General features: G+C 41.3%; 1 long non-coding RNA gene and 1 gene segment (V, D, J or C); one reads left to right on the forward strand and one right to left on the reverse strand.

The window, feature by feature from the left end:
• LOC129040734 (T cell receptor gamma constant 1-like) overlaps positions 1-17,311 on the forward strand; it is a 61,099-nt gene that overhangs the window by 17,935 nt on the left and 25,853 nt on the right.
• Positions 12,534-14,390, reverse strand: LOC129040743 (uncharacterized). The gene is made up of 3 exons (XR_008503721.2): positions 14,215-14,390; positions 13,186-13,594; positions 12,534-12,634 (listed from the first exon to the last, which is right to left on the reverse strand). It is a non-coding gene; the product is annotated as an uncharacterized LOC129040743 (long non-coding RNA).

Raw genomic sequence — 17,311 nt, forward strand, 5'->3', positions numbered from 1 at the left:
ACCACCTAGAGACTTCCAGTAAGTAGCAAGGTGCAGTTGAGAGAGGGATCCTTATTATGTACAGTCAAGACAACCCCCCTGCAATATAACTATCACTGGCACAGTTTACAATGAAAGAAATGAAAGCTTAGAGAATTGGGGTTGCATGATCTGCCAGACAAGTCATGTCTTTGAGCTGGTCTATGAGACCACACCGAACAGTTTAAGGATTGCAATTCTCTAAGTAAATGCTAGGATATCTGGGATAAATTCGGGAAGGAGTAAGTGCCCTTTTTTCTGGGAGGGGTAGGGAGGAGAATTTGCCTGCATGAGATCATCAGAATAGAGCTCCAAGTCATCCCAGGGGCCATTGGATGAGACCCTTCATGTTGGAATAACGTTTGGTCTTACCTGTAAAGGAAGAGAGAATTGTATCGTGTGTGTGTGTGTGTGTGTGTAAGTTTTCTACAGTGTTCTCAATTCTTTGCATATATTAGCTCCTTTAACCCACACTACCTATAGTGTCTGCTCTGTTGTTCTCATCAAACATATCTAACTCCTGAAATAAGTGGAGTATTAGTTCATGCACTTGTCCAAATCACAGAGCTGATAGGTGGTAGCACAGCCTAGGGAGGGACCCAGGTAATCTGGTTCCTCTTGAATATGACACTAAACTGCTTCTTAATCACAGGAGTATAAAAGAAAAGACACATTGTTCCATCCCCATGGAGGAGACAGAACTGACCATCACGGAACATTAACTGACACATATTACTACCGTGTGCTGAAAGATGTGCCCAGGGTTCCAGTGATTAGGTGTATTCAGAGAACAAGTAAAATGCCAGTAAAGTACCAATTGACTTTTCTTTCTTTCTTTTTTTTTTTTTTGAGGCGGAGTCTTGCTCTGTCGCCCAGGCTGGAGTGCAGTGGCGCCATCTCGGCTCACTGCAAGCTCCGCCTCCCAGGTTCACGCCATTCTCCTGCCTCAGCCTCCCGAGTAGCTGGGACTACAGGCGCCCGCCACCACGCCTGGCTAATTTTTTGTATTTTTAGTAGAGATGGGGTTTCACTGTGTTAGCCAGGATTGTCTCGATCTCTTGACCTCGTGATCCGCCTGCCTGGGTCTCCCAAAGTGCTGGGATTACAGGCCTGAGCCACTGCGCCTGGCCACCAATTGACTTTTCAATATAAAAACATAAGAAATTTGGGTTTTCCATATCTAGGTATGTGACAGGTACTGTTATCTATACTTCATGTTCATTATCATTATTATGTGATCATGTAAATTTCTTAAGTCTCTGGAAGCCATTTAGGCACTTATAGATGTAGAACTGAGACATAAAGATTTCAAATAACACAGCTGATGTTAGATAGGGTAAGTAGTCTAGAAGGGTGCATATTGTCATAGGTCATTAATAGTAATATTCAGATGAGCTTTTGAAGGACCTGATATATTTTTAAATATAAAATTAAAATATCAGAATATAAAACTGTAAATGTAAAACCCATTTAAAAATGTTTAATCATGGCCGGGTGCGGTGGTTCACACCTATAATCCCAGCACTTTGGGAGGCCAGGGTGGGCGGATAACGAGGTAAGGAGTTTGAGACCAGCCTGGCCAATATAGTAAAACCCGTCTCTACTAAAAATACAAAAATTAGCCGGGTGTGGTGGTGCACGCCTGTGGTCCTAGCTACTCAGGAGGCTGAGGCAGGAGAATCGCTTCAATCTGAGAGGTGGAGGTTGCAATGAGCCGAGATCGTGCCACTGTACTCCAGTCTGGATGACAGAGAAGATTCTGTCTAAAAGAAAAAAAAAATTTAATCCTGTGATCCTGTGTAATGATCCAAACAAATATATTACTATCTACAAATGTGTAGAGAACATGCTTAAAAGTAAATTCTGCTTGCCCTTATTTTCTTTATTTTAATTAATTAATTAATGTTCTACTAGAGTCTTCTCAAAATATTTTCATCATTTTGCAACATTTGGTCAGGTTTTCTTCAGTGAGGATTGGTTACTTATCCAAGCTCCATGGTTACCAACTTTGTGATCTGGGACGTCATATGTGCCACACACTGTTCTTGTCTGTCAGAGAGAGATAATAATACCACTGCCTCTCAACACTGGTGAGAAGTGTGAAGGAAGTAATGGAAGAAAACGTTTAGAACAATGTTAGCAAGTCTACAATAGATGTTTGATATAACGTTAATTTTAAAGGTTTATTATTACATGTAAAAATGAACTTTATTTAAAAACACCCCTCTCTCTGACAAAGTGTTCATAAGATAGTTCTGAAGTCCAAGGTGAGTTCCCACAGACTACCTGTCGGTCCCTCCAGCAATTTCAATCAAGTTTCCTCTTGAGGTGCACCCTCTTTATAAGTGAAATTAGATTTCTCTGAGTTATAATCTGCATTGTGACATCCCAATTAATTATAAACCAAATACTTTACTGTATTTCAAACAGAAATGACTATAGCTTTTTAAATGAGGTATGAATAATGCTAGTGTAAAATTTCAGCTTGCCTTTTTTAAAATTGTAAAATACTGTCCATGTTTTATACTCCTGAGTCCTGAATCCCCAAAACATTAACAGAGGGATCAATTTTTACATGAGGTAAAGAAAGCTATATGCTCATATATCTGGAACAATATTGTACAGTCTGAAAATTAAGGAAGGAACAGCTAAGTTTGAAGCAGAATTAGTTCAACTCCAGAGCTGCCCCCATCCCGTTCCACAGACACATTCTTGTCAGGTAATGCACCCTACACCCGGTCAGTGGTCAGTGCAGTGCTCCTGGGAACTGCTCAGCTCGCAGTAGGCCATGAAGTCCCCAGAGGCCACCTGACCCACCCACCACATTTTTCTCTCTCACCAAGTCATGCCATGCTCTCTCCCCACTGACTGGGGCCAACCAGCAACCAGGGTCCTTCTCCTGGGGATATGGTTCAGCAGACAGCAGGATGTCCCTGCTGGGAATATTCATATTTTTCTCCCTCTGCAGCTGTGAGTTGCTCCTCAGTTATTTCAACATAGATGAGAGATGAAAGTGATTCCTTTTTTCTTTTATTTTGAGACAGTCTCGTTCTTTCACCCAGGCTGGAGTGCAACGGCGTGATCTCAGCTCACTGTAACCTCTGCCTCCTGGGTTCAAGCAATTCTCTCTTGTGCCTCAGCCTCCAGAGTAGCTAAGATTATAGGCATGCGTCACTGTGCCTAGCTTATTTTTTTATTTTTAGTAGAGGCAGGGTTTCGCCATGTTGGCCAGGCTGGTCTCGAACTCCTGGCCTCAAGTGATCTGCCCTCCTTGGCCTCTCAAAGTACTGTGATTACAGTCATAAGCCACCACACCTGGCCAGATGAAAGTGTTTCATTATCATTTCCTCTTTCTATGTCCCAGGTTCATGGGGATTTCTCTTTTTTGTTTGCAGTTGAAGTTGGCAAGTTAAATTTAAAGCAATCAAAAATGTCAACTACATTTCTGTCAACAGAGCAACAGATAAAAGTGTCTAGGTATCTTGTGTGGTGTCCACTGAAGACTGTAAATATAGTTATACACTGGTACCAGCAGAAACTGAAACTAAATTATGAGCCATCTGACAAATATCACTTCAATAACAAGCCCCAGTTCGGGTTTGCTTAGGTGAGAAAAACAACAAACTTGAGGCAAGAACAAATTTTCAAATGTCTACTTCAGTCTTTACCATAACTTCATAGAAAAGGAAGATGAGGCCATTTACTACTGCACTGCTTAGGACCCACAGCATCAGTGCCACACTGTCCCACACAACATTCTCTCTTGGATCTCTGCCCAACCACATCCTTCCCATGGGAGCAAACGCTATGGACTCCTAGCTGGGCTCCCAGCCTCAGCCTTGCCTTCTCTGCAGCACTTCTGGATCTTTCCGGGAAGACATCTTGGGTTAATGCTTTAAGCAGGAAGCATGCCTGATCATGACGTTCCCAGATATTCATTGAACACTACTTCCTAATGAATTAAGGTTTTGTCTGGGCTCGAGTGGATCTCATTCCTGTCAGCATCCAGATACTTCTATTAACCGCAAATGGCTTAGGCCAAGGGAGAGAATCGTTGTGTATAGGAATCCCATATATAATTATTTCAACACCCCTGCAACAGAACTATTATTTGCCCATTTTAATAAAGAAATTAAAGCTTATAAGTTTAAAGTGACTGGTCGAAGACAAGAAGTGCATGTTTTTTGTTTTTTAAAACTGGATCATGAGGCCACCCTGAATATCTAAAAATCACAGTTGTGCAACAGACTCTTTGAGGTGACTTTGGGGTGGAGCAAGTGTCTTTTTTCTGTAGAGAAGAAGATGGTTCCTCACTTCACACTAAGGGATGTGACAGTGTGATGTCATCAGAAAAGAGCCCCAGGCATCGGACTGTTAAATGAGCCATACTTTGCATTTATTAACTCCTTCAACCTCTGGCAACCTCTGAGGTCTGTTCTGTTATGAACAGAAGTGCATTTTACTCGGGTAAGTCAGATCTATGTGTCCTAGCCATTCATTCAGGTCCCACAGCTGGTTCATGGCAGTGTAGGATTGGACCCAGCTAATCTGGCTCCGGAGTCTGTACTCCTTAATCATAGAAGGGTAAAGAGAAGTACATTGTTACTACTCCCATGGAGAAGACAATACTGACAACTTCTGTAAAACATTTACTGGCACAATTATTATTTTGAACTGAATCAGGTGACCAGAATTGGAGCAATTAGGAATCCTTGTTGAATAAGTGAAATACCAATAAATTATCCATTTTTTCAAAATATAAAGTGTTACAAATTCGATTATTTTATGATACCATCTCTAAAATAATTGAGAAAGAAATGAAGAATACGTTTAATCCATGTACTTTTCCTATAGCAGTACATACTAGGCACCCCCATGGAAAAATATATATACCACCTTGCATTTGTGCCATGTATTGTCTTACTTATTCGATAATTTCCAAGGTCAGGACAACATATTTATCCTCATCATCCCCTTTTCCAAGGACCCAGGAAGGCTACTGAAGGAAATAAAGGGGGTTCCAGGAAAGGCTGACCTGGGGCTGGAATCAGACAATCCGTCAGTCTTCATCCTCCCCCCGCGATGCATTCGGCCTTTTGTGATCCACATCCTGTCTGTGTAATTCCTGACCATCATATTCCCTCAGGGCAGGCCACACTTTGTTTCTTGAATCTATATGGGCCTTTACTTGTTAACTTTAATATTAGCTAAAGTAGACAGTAAGATCTGAGGAAAAACACAGCGAATCTGAGAGGATAAGCTATTTTCAGACAGGGATGCATAGATGGGCTTGCGGAAATACTTGTGTCACCCTCTTCTCGTGGTTGTCTCATCTACTACTCAAAACAGCCTCAGAGAGCAGCACTGAGGTATCCACTGCCAGATCCCTGTGTCCAGATCATAGAGCAGAACGCTCCCTCAGCCTTTCAGGCATCAGACTAAATGGTGAGAAACAGAGAAAGAGACACTAGATTCATAGTGCATTCAAATGATAGAATACTACGTAGCCTGTGAAAATGATATTTTATGCATTTATTAATAAAATTCAAACATCTTCACAATACAATGTAAAGAAAAGTTCTTGAAGTGTATAAAACCTCTTAAAAATATAAATGTCTGTGTTGATAGAACAATTTTTTTAAAAACAGAAAGGAATTATCCAAAATTTTAGAATGATTATTCCCAAGGGAATAACTATTTAAATTATTCTATGGACTTTTACTAATTTTTATATATTTTCTTAAGTGAGATACTAAGGTTTTGTTGTAAGATATGCTTAACAAAGCAATTTTCTCTTGTTTGGTAGTAATACTAAGACATGAAAACATCATTACAGACTCATGCTGTGCCAGGTACTGATATCTGAGTATTTTATGCATTACCATTGTGTAACATGATAATGTAAGCCCCTTAGTACCTCTAGAAGATATATATGTAGTCAAGGTACACATGTAGAAACTGAGGCCCAAGAGCTTAAATAACTCAGCCCACATTCTGTAGGGTTAAGTGGTATAGGAGAGTGTTTAATTGTATTTGGTCACTAAAAATAAAGTGCACATAGACTAAAGACCTGCAGTATTGCTCATGATAATAAAGTAACCAAAATAAGAGAGTATAAAGCCAAATATGCAAATCCCACTGAAATATATACATATATCCTATGTATAAATAATACCAAGCCATTCTATTTCTTTTTAAAAAAAATTTTAACTTTTAAGTTCTGAGGTACATGTGCAGGATGTACATGTTTGTTACATAGGTAAACGTGTGCTGTGTGGTTTGTTGCACCTATCAACCCATCACCTAGGTACTGAGCCCAGCATGCATTAGCTGTTTTTCCTAATGCTATCCCTCCCCACACCCTGCCCGCCAATATGCCCCAGTGTGTGTTGTTTCCCTCCCTGTGTCCATGTGTTCTCATCAATAAGCTCCCACTTATAAATGAGGACATGTAGTGTTTGGCTTTCTGTTCCTGCATTAGTTTGCTGAGGATAATGGCTTTCGGCTCCATCCATGTTCCTGTGAAGGACATGATCTCCTTCCATTTGATGGCTGCATAGTATTCCATGGTATACACGTACCATATTTTCTTTATCCAATCTATCATTGATGGGCATTTGGGTTAATTCCATGTCTTTGCTACCGTGAATAGTGCTGCAATGAACAATACCAAGCAATTCTATTTCCAACCATAAATATGTTGAGAAAAATTCAAAGGAAATGTAAATGATGGGTACCTTTTATTGTCAATTTTTATATCTCATTTTATTCAGATTTTCCTTAATGGATGACTGCTACTCACCTGAGTTCTTACGTTTACCAGCTCTGTGTTTTTGAATGAGTCACTCAAACTCTGTTTGCCATTGTCCTCATTTGACACATGGAGATGATCACAGAACTTACTGCACAGGACTGTTGAGAGGATCAAATAAAATAATATAAGAAAACATCTAGACAAGTAGCAAGTTGTAAATGTATATTAGATGCTTGTCAAGTTTCTTACTGCAGTTCTGAATTAACAGCAAATTACAGAAAGGTAGTCATTGGGACAGAAAACAACAGGTTTATCTTCACATTTTCAAAGCCATATTTCTGCAGTATGGTACTGCTGGAGAATGGAAGAGTGGACAAGAGAACATCCCTGCCCCACCCCTAGAGATACACATTCATATTAGGTATTTCTTTCCAGATGGTTAACCCACTTACCCGATCTGCCCAGCACTCATGGGATGCAGGAAACCCTGGAACTGCTCATAACTGTAGCAGCTCATGAAGAACCCCAAGGAACCACCTGATCTAGTACCTCTGAGAGACCTCAACAGCCCCGCCTTCCTGCCACTGACTTGAGACCTCCAGTGAACAGGGTTACCTTCTCCCTGGGGAACCAGACTGGCAGAAAGCATGCCACTGGTAGTAGCTGTTATCTTCTTCTCCCTCTGGGCTTGTGAGTTGCCCCCTTATCATTTCAGTCTACAGAAGAGACTGAAGTCCTTCCGTATTGTTACCTCTTCATGTATCATTGGCTCATGGGAATTTCTCTTCACTTGCAATTGCACTTGGGCAGTTGGAGCAACCTGAAATATCTATTTCCAGACCAACAAATAAGAGTGCCCACATATCTTGGAAGGCATCCATCCAAGGCTTTAGCGGTAAAATCATACACTCACACTGGCAGAAACCAAACCAAGGCTTAGAATATTTATTACATGTCTTCTTGACAATCTCTGCTCAAGATCGCTCAGGTGGGAAGACTAAGAAACTTGAGGTAAGTAAAAATGCTCACACTTCCACTTCCACTTTGAAAATAAATTTCTTAGAGAAAGAAGATGAGGTGGTGTACCACTGCGCCTGCTGGATTAGGCACCGCAGTGTTAGAGTTGTCAAGATAACCTACACTGAAACTATCTCCGAGTCTGTGCCCATCCACATCCTTCTCCACGTGGGCAACCACAGTGGGTTGCTCGGCTGGGTGCCCAGCCGGAGCCTGCCCTCCTTGCAGCTCTTCTGGAACGTTGCAGGAAGACATCTTAGATTCTGCTCCCTTGGTGTGCAGAATCACATTGGTGATTCATGGTGTCCAAACCGGGAAAGTTTTCTTGTCCCCTCTCAGGGCGTGCGATGAGGATGTGGCTCCCTTCTTGGTGCCCCGCTCCTCAAACCTCTAGGGGGAGCATGCACACTTGCAGGTTGTGGGGCTCCGACCCCACAGCAGTGTCTAGGGGTGAATGCTTATAACTCCTGAGGCCCCAGTGGGCCTGTGTTACAGGGTGCTCTTTTAGTTTGGCTGTCCGTAGGTGATTTGTTTTAGCCAGCTCAATTAGATACCCTGCCTTATTGCAAGGACGGAGGGATTTCTGTATCCCGGGGTTTCTTGCCTTGGTGTACTGAAAGAATTGGATAACATGTGGGCTTGGAGAATGAGTGCAAGTTTTTTGTTTTTGCTTTTGTTTTGAGACGGAGTCTCACTTTGTCGCCCGAGCTGGAGTGCAGTGGCGCAATCTCGACTCACTGCAAGCTCCGCCTGCCGGGTTGACGCCATTCTCCTGCGCAGTCTCCCGAAGAGCTGGGACTACAGGTGCCCCCAACCACGCCTGGCTAATTTTTTGTATTTTTAGTAGAGATGCGGTTTCACCGTGTTAGCCAGGATTGTCTCGAACTCCTGACGTCGTGATCTGCCCACCTCGGCCTCCCAAAGTGCTGGGATTACAGGTGTGAGCCATCGCGCCTGGCCGAGTGCAAGGTTTTATTGAGTGGAAGTAGCTCTTAGGAGATGGGGGAGCCAGAAGGGAGATGGAGTGGGAAGGTGGTTTTCCCCTGGAGTTGACTGCCCAGCGGCCAGGCTTTCCTCCAACCACCCCGGCCAGACTCTGCTTTGTTCTGCCAGTCGATGGCCTGCAGCTTGCCAGTCTCTGTAGGTGTGCTTTTCCACATTGGTGTTCCTCTCGATGTCCAGCCACTTGTGTGTGTGCCCGCTAGGGCCTCGGGGGTTTTATAGGCACAGGATGGGGGTGTGGCGGGCCAGGGTGATCTTGGGAAATGCAACATTTGGGCGTGGAGGCAGGAGTGCCTGTCCTCACCTAGGTCCGTGGGCACAGGCCTGGGGGTGGGGCCCTCGACTGGGACCACGCCCTTCCTTTCCCAGCACTCCCCTCCCCTGATCCCATATCAGTGTCAGCAATTAGGATCCAAATTAGGGACATTTTGACACTATTTCCTACAACATTAGGATATCTGGAACTCTGAAAAAACAGACTGGGTGGCTTAGAGCAAAATTGATCTGTCTAGTAATTCACTACGTAGAGATTTCTAGTAACTGAATGGTTCAGAATGAAAGCAGGAAGCAGTATATATTTTACACAGATATTCTCTGCTCTTATCATTATTTTCCCATTTGGTTCATGAGCATTGGAGGTTTTCAAAGTTAGAATGATCTGTCAAACATAGTAATTGTGTGCTTTTTATTCGCACCTGAGGCCCTCCTGAGGAAATCTAGGAACAAGTAAGTAGATCTGTAAGTAAACAATCACCTGTTTGGGGTATATGAGAGATGAAAGTCTAAATCCTGTGTCCTAGAGGAAGAGCATGCAGCTCACTTCACACTCAGGGCTCAGTGCTGGGACAAAACAAGAACTGTGCCTTGGAACCCAGCTGCTAGGCACAGTGGGGGATCTCAGGATGCGGGCTATGCTTTGGAGATCTTGTCTTTAAGGGTTCTGCAAAGAAAACTAAAAATCCTGAGTAAAATAGGATTAGATAGTTAAGAAGAAAGATAATACATGCTTCCTGCATCCGTAAAGGAAATAACCATAATACCCCTCAGAAATTAATGAATAAGAAATAATGATTGACAATTACTTTATGTTTATTCCATGATTAATCATTGGGTGGTTGGGAACTTTCAAAAAATAATGAAACAAAATATAAATGTGAAACTGTAAAAGTCCTCTCTTACTTCTTTGAAACTTTCAAACAACAAAGAAATTAATGATGAAAAATCCTTAGTTTCAAAAATTTTTTCCCATTGATACCTTTAGTACTATGGATATCTGACAGCATATTGCCATGCATGGAGTCTACTTACAGTCCTTGAAGTAATTGCAACGTATTTTTTCTCCATTCTCCCTTCTGAGAATCAGTTTGTACCATCCTGATAGGATAAGAGGAGAAATGCTATTGAAAGCCCAGTGAGGGAATACCAGGAGCCTCCATGGCAGGTCAGCCCCTTTCCAGGTGCAGACTCAGAATCTGGAGTCCCACATCCTGTCCACCATGATTCCTGACCATGGTGGTCCACAGGGAGAATGACCCGAGCGCCTGAGTGAGTCTCAACAGACCTCATCTCTCACCTGATGCATACATAGAAGCAAAGGGAAGAAGACTGTTAAGGAAATACAGAGCCTGAGGACATGAACTTTTCCAGAAATAGGTGGGATGAAAAGATGGAATTCAGCTTTTCACAATGTCAGTGTTAAGTATTTTACATGGATTATTTTATTTAATCCTCAAAAGAGCAGTGTAGAGTGACTAGTGGCCACACAAGGTCAGGTCTTAGAAGATGCAGTCACTTTGACTTTTTAAGAGACTCCTGGGAGATTTATGGGGAAGAAAACTTAGAGACACACTAGAGTGAGGAACAGGAAGGAAAGAGACACAATTATCTGTGTGAATTTAAAGTAATGAAATACTATGTAGCAATTAAGCAGTGTTTTTGAAGAATTATAAGTAAAATTGAAAATATTCACCATGTATTAGCAAGGAGGATATTGAACACAGAACTGATTTAAATAGGAAGCTCTCATGTACATACATGTATATATTGAAGAATGAGCAAAAGGAAAAAAATTCTCCGAAGTTAAAGAGTGGATGTCTCTGAAAGGATAGGTGATTTTAACATCTTCTTGGTACTTGCACAGATTTTACACATTGTAACAAAAAGCTGCTACTACTTTTAAAGATGTAGGCCATAGTGGCTTCAGCTTCAATATTTTATTGATTTGTGCATTTAATAATGAAACTGTTTATATAACAACATAAAATATAACTATATATGGCACACTTAAAATTATTTTTATGTTTTTCCACTTAATCATATCACTACTCTATAGCTCTCAGAAAAAAACAAAACAAAAATACCAACCTTCATGTTAATACTGGTTACTATTGAGCAGAAGGTCAGCAAACTATGTCTATGACCAGCAGTCTCCAGTTTTGTAAATAAAGTTTTATTGAAATACAACCATGCCTATTTATTTATATATTGTTTATGGCTGCTTTTGCTAGCTGCTTTTGCACTTGAATGGTAGAGTACATTCAGTCAGTCTTCAGTATCTGTGCATTAAACATCTGTGAATTCAACCAACTGTGGATCAAAAATATTTGAAAAAAAAATAAAAAATTACAATATAGCAATAAAAATAATACAAATAAAAACAATATAATATAGCAACTACATACATAGTATTTACATTGTATTAGATATTATACATAATTAGAGATGATTTGAAGTGTAGAGGACGATGTGCATTTGCTATATGCAGGTACTATGCCATTTTATATCAGGGACTTGAGCATACATGGATTTTGGTATCTGTCGGAGATCCTGGAACGAATCCCCTGAAGATTCTGAGAGATGACTGTAGCTATAACAGAGACCCACAAAGCCCAAAATATTTACTATTTGGGTCTTTAAGGAAATGATTTTCAGTCACTGTCCTAGAGTGATTTATTCATGAGTGAAATTTATTCATATTTAGTGTTTCCCAATTTCTCAATGTTTCTTGAATGACCCTTTGTTACACATCCACCCTCCCCATATTAGCTGTGTGACTTTAGATAAATTAGTTAGCATATATTTGATTCATTTTCCTAATTGTAAAATGGAGAACATAATAATAATTACTCAAATAAACTGTTGAGAAAACTAACTTAAATAATACAAATAAAGTTCTTGCAAGTGCTTGGGGCATGCCTAATGCTCAACAAATTGAAGCACTACATTGATCATATGAGTTATTATTGCATATTAGAAAATAAAATTATTTAGACTAATACTCTAAGTCCTTGGTACTCAAAGTTTGATTTGTGAACCAGCAGCATCGGCTTCACTTAGGAGCTTCTTTTAAATCCAGTCAATCAAGCCTCAGCCCAGGCCTACTGAGTCAGAAGCTCTTTTCAGAAGGTCCCTCCTACATACTATGGTGTGGGGAGTGGAAGTCTAAGGGCCAAAGTGTTCAAGATACAAGCTCCACAGTCTGGTACAAGTGCAAGCCAATCCCATTTCCATAGGATGGTTTTGTCTAGTGTCCTAATTTCTGGAGAGCAATATTGAGCTGATATTTGGCCTCTCTGGGGCTGAAATAGATGGCATCCTCCCAATTAATTTAAAAAAGTACTCAACTGTCCACGTATATGTACTTTTATTTTCATTTATAAAATTTGTTATAAAATCAGCCCAAATTTTCAGTATTTTACATAGTGAGAAATACAGGTCTTTTATAACCTTGAGTTTTAGATCCACAGTCAACCCACAGGAAGAGTAATTTTTGCTTTGAGCACAAAAGACATATCATTATATCCTCATATTCACATATCACATATCCTCATATCACTAGGGCTACTGAAAAACAAAATAGGAGGGAACAGGGAAGGGGAGAGAAAATGAAGTTAATTGCCACTGTCACCACTCACCCACACCTCACCCTTCATAGGAAGAGCTCTCCTCTAACCATCACCATATTGCCAGATCTCCTGGGCACTGGAGTATTTAGATGGCCAGCCATTTCAGATCTGACAATGCTGCACTCTACAGAGGGCTGTCAGGGAATCACTGTGACCCACTACTTCTTTCCCTGACACCTGCTCAGACCAAGCTACCCCTGCCACACACTAAACATTCTAGGCACAGGCATCCTCACTTTCCTGCTTCTTCTTGGGAACACAGCCTGGCAGACCAGAGCATGTCAGCACTCGGAGCATGTAGGGATTCACTTGGGGATTGCTCCTCAGTCATTTCACTTTGTATACCAGGTGAAGAAATACTTTATCACTTCATCTTTACATATCAGGTGTTCATGAGAATTAATTTTCTTTGCTTACAGTTATTCTCAGGGGGTTAAAGTTGGCACAAATTTAAAATACCCAGGGCAAAAGATAAGGATGCTTTTATACCTTGTAAAATATCCAGCCAAGACTAAAAATGAAGTCAAATACTGGTGTCAGATGAAACCTAAGTCAGTATTGGATGTGTGTTGACAATCGCACCTGCTCAGGGTCCATTAGGTGTTGTGGCTTACAATGATGCTCATCCTTCCACTTCAACCTTGAAAGTAAATTTCACAAACAGGAAGGTAAGGTCATTTACTGCTGTGATTATTGAGCCCACTGGGCATCAAGCACATACTTCCCTGCCTTCTCCTTGGGACACAGCAGGATGTCGTTGCTGGAAGCATCATCTCCTCTCTCTGGACTCATATCTGTTCCCCATCATTTTGACTCTTGAGGAGAGAGCAAAGAAATTCTTTGATGGTGCATCTTTATACCTCAGGTCTTCATATGGATTTCTCTTCTTTGTTTACAGCTTGTTTTGGATAGAAGAAATTGGAGCAACCCGAAATATTAATTTCCAGAAAAAAATATTAAAAGTCCAAATACTCTCTGGGGTAGTATCTAGCTGCTTATACTGGCTGAAACATAACTTGATGCCTTTTCCTCAACAACATAACCTGCTCAATTCACTTAGGGGTGAAAATGATGTTCCTAGATCTGTTTTGACCTATAGGATAAATTCTCAGAAAAAGGAAATGGAGATAGTTATGTGCTTGCTGGAATCACAGATAAGAGATGTCAGGACACCCGCACAGAATCCCTCCTTAGGTCTGTGTGTACCGGCCCCCTTCCAACAGGAGCACAAGCTCAGCAGAGTTGTCAGGGTTGGACTGCACCTCCCAGGACTTCCTCCTCAACCTCTGGAAACTTGATTATGTTCACACATTAGGACATACAGAAATCAGTGTACTCTGTGCTCACGGTCCAGGGATTACCTGGAAGTTTATATGATCCAGACTCAAAGAGGGAATCACTGAGTGCCAGGAAATGTGCTGGGTATCTTACACATCTTATATAACCATTGCAATACTTTTGCAGTGTCATCTTCATTTTTTTCCACCTTAATATGAAATAACTTGAAAGATAAAATACCTTCTTAAACCGCAAATGCCCATGTTTCCTCAGCTGTGTCCTGTGACCTTGAAGAAGTTAGTATTCATTTGCTCCACTCATGTTGGGGGTGAGTGTGGAATGAAGCTCCTGCCCTCTCCTCAGGCTCATTCCACTCTGAGGGATCCTGCTACAGTCCAGCCAGCATACTTCCTTTGCACAGGTCTCAGATCCTCCTAGGGAAGGGAGGGGGCGTTAGACGATCCACCAACAAGGTGGATACCCACCAGGATGGATCCTCTTCCCGGATTCTGCCTGTGATCACAGCAGCCGTTTATTCAGGGTACTCTGCTCCCTCTTGGGCACTGCTCTAAATCCTTCACATATAACTCTTCTCATCCTTGGGACATCTTTTCACATTGGTCTGTCAAGATTCTCGTCTTATAGGGGAGGAAACAGAGGCAGAGCGATGTGATTTACTTTGTGGTCACAGAGTTCCTAACTGGGGTGGGGAGGGGCTGGGGTTCTGGCTTCAGTGTCTGTCCTCGTAACCACGCTGTGTCCTGACTCTGAGAGAGGAGGTAAAAATAGCATCTAATATGTGGTCTCTACGGCTAGAAAGACCACTGATAGGAAATTAAACTAGACATTTTAGTGAAATTATAAAGGCTGAATGCAGACTAGTGGGAGAGTGTGAGCCCTTGGGGGCCAAAAATTTAGGGAATTTCCCATCATCTTTTAGATTTTTCTCCAGGAGCCCTATGCAGGCTCTTGCAGGGAAGAGCATGGAGAATCCAGAGAAAGCTCCCCTTTTGGTACTGGCTGTAGGAGGGGAACAGTAGCCACTGTCTAAATTCACCCAGACCTACCCCACCTCCTCTCCACTGTAGAAGAAGGACTTAATCTGCAAGAGAAGGTTTCCATGGAATTTCATTTTAGTTGAGGGAGGGAAAAGGAGGCCCCCATCAACTCGGCCCAATACTTTATCCCTATCTCCACAGAGTAACCATTTTTAATGTGCAGAAGAGTGGGTGTCAAAACCATAGCCCAAGGACACTGGTGGGTGCCTCCTATGACTGGAAATGTGCCACCTCTGGAATAGGAGCAGCAACGGTTGTGAAGGTACATTCTCAAGTCCTGGTTTGACCCTGCCTGTTTAAGACAGAAGCTGAATGAAAATAGCAGAGAATGTCTCCCTTCCTCACCTCACCATCATACTATCTTGAGCAAAAGTAACAGTAGAATGCAGTGAAGAGAGCTTCAAAAGTCAGACTGTCTCTGGGGAGCAGAACAAAGGGACAGCTCAAAGCCAAGAACAAGGGATAATTAGAGAAATCTAAAGTCTCTGATGTCCTATGAAGAACAAACTCCAATCCAGATAACTTAGTAGCAACAACAAACTTCTAACCCAGTCTAACTCCTAACTAGATTAACACAAACTCCCACACTAAAGGTCTGGATGTAGGCATTTTTTTTTCTTTTCTTTTCTTTTTTTTTCTTTTTTTTTTTTTTTGAGACGGAGTCTTGCTCTGTCACCCAGGCTAGAGTGCAGTGGCTGATCTCAGCTCAGTGCAACCTCTGCCTCCTGGGTTCAAGTGATTCTCCTGCCTCAGCCTCCCAAGTAGCTGGGACTACAGGCGTGCATCACCACGCCTGGCTAATCTTTGTATTTTTAGTAGAGACGGGGTTTTCAACATGTTGGCCAGGATGCTCTCGATCTCTTGACCTCGTGATCTGCCCACCTTGGCCTCCCAAAGTGCTGGGATTACAGGCATGAGCCAGCGTGCCTGGCCAATGTAGGCATTTTTAAGCATCAGATATAATTATCTCAGTATCTACTGTGTTATACAACATAGTCCCCTTTCAATAAAAAAATCTAAGTACCTTACCCCAAAACAAGAAGGAACACAATCTTGAAGCCACAAAGCAGTCATACGCATCAGACTCTGATATGACTCAGATGTTTGAGCTGTCAGGCAGGGAGTTTAAAATAACTGATGAGTATGTTAAAGGCTCTAACGGAAAAGGTAGACAACGTGCAAGACCAGACAGAGAATTTCAGCAAAGAGACAGCAATTACATAAAAAAATTCAAATGAAAATGCAAGACATAAAAAAAAACACAGTAACAGAAATCAAGAATGCCTTTGAAGGGCTCACCAGTAGACCCTATGGAGATAAGGAAAGACTTGGTTAACATAAAGATAGGCCACTAGATATGACCCAAACTGCAATGGAAGGAGATGAGAAAGAAAGAACAGGAGAGAAAGAATATCTTCATGGAAGAACAGAACTGTGGACAATTTCATATTTTCAAACATATTTGTAATTAGAATCCCGGAAACAAAAGAGACAAAGAGCAGAAGAAATATTTGAAAAAATAATGGCTGAGAGTATTCCAAATGTAGTGATAGATACCAAACCACAGAACCAAAAAGCTGAGAAAACACCAACCAGGATAAATATTAAAAACAAAACAAAATACCTAGACATATTAAATTTAAATGGTTGAAAACCAAAAATAAAGAGAAACTCTTGAAGGTAGCTAGAGGAAAAAAAGCAGATTTTCCATCTGAAACCGTGCAAGCAAGAAGACATTGGAGTGAAATCTACAAAGTGTTAAATGAAAAAACTGTCACTTGGCATAAAGACAGCTTCAGACAAAATAAAAACTGAGAGAAGTAATTGCCAGCAGATGCACTTCATAAGAAATGTTAGAAGTTATTCAGGTAAAAAAAAAATTATATGGGTCAAAAACTTGAATTCACACAAGGAAATGATAAGCACTGGAAATAGAATAAATGAAGGTAAAACGTTGTCCTTTAAATCTTAATTGCTCTAAAACAGGAGTTGGCAAACTATTTTTGTAAAGGACCCAATAGTAAATATATTCTATGTTGGTGGACAACATAGTGTCTGTCGTAACTACTCAAATGGGCTATTCCAACACAAAAGTCCTTGCTACTCTTAACTCTGGAAGGACGTGGAACTGTTATAACAACCGGGAGGGCATCTGTATTGAAAGGGACACAGCCAACCTGTCTTAGTTTGAGTTCCCCCAGGAAGTGAGCCTCAGGCTTTGAGGACAGGAGTTTGTTTGGGAGATACAGGAAGACTAGTAGGAGAGTGAGGAAGTGATG

This window comes from Pongo pygmaeus, chromosome 6 (genome assembly GCF_028885625.2).
Source record: "Pongo pygmaeus isolate AG05252 chromosome 6, NHGRI_mPonPyg2-v2.0_pri, whole genome shotgun sequence".
NCBI classification, from domain to species: Eukaryota; Metazoa; Chordata; class Mammalia; order Primates; family Hominidae; genus Pongo; species Pongo pygmaeus.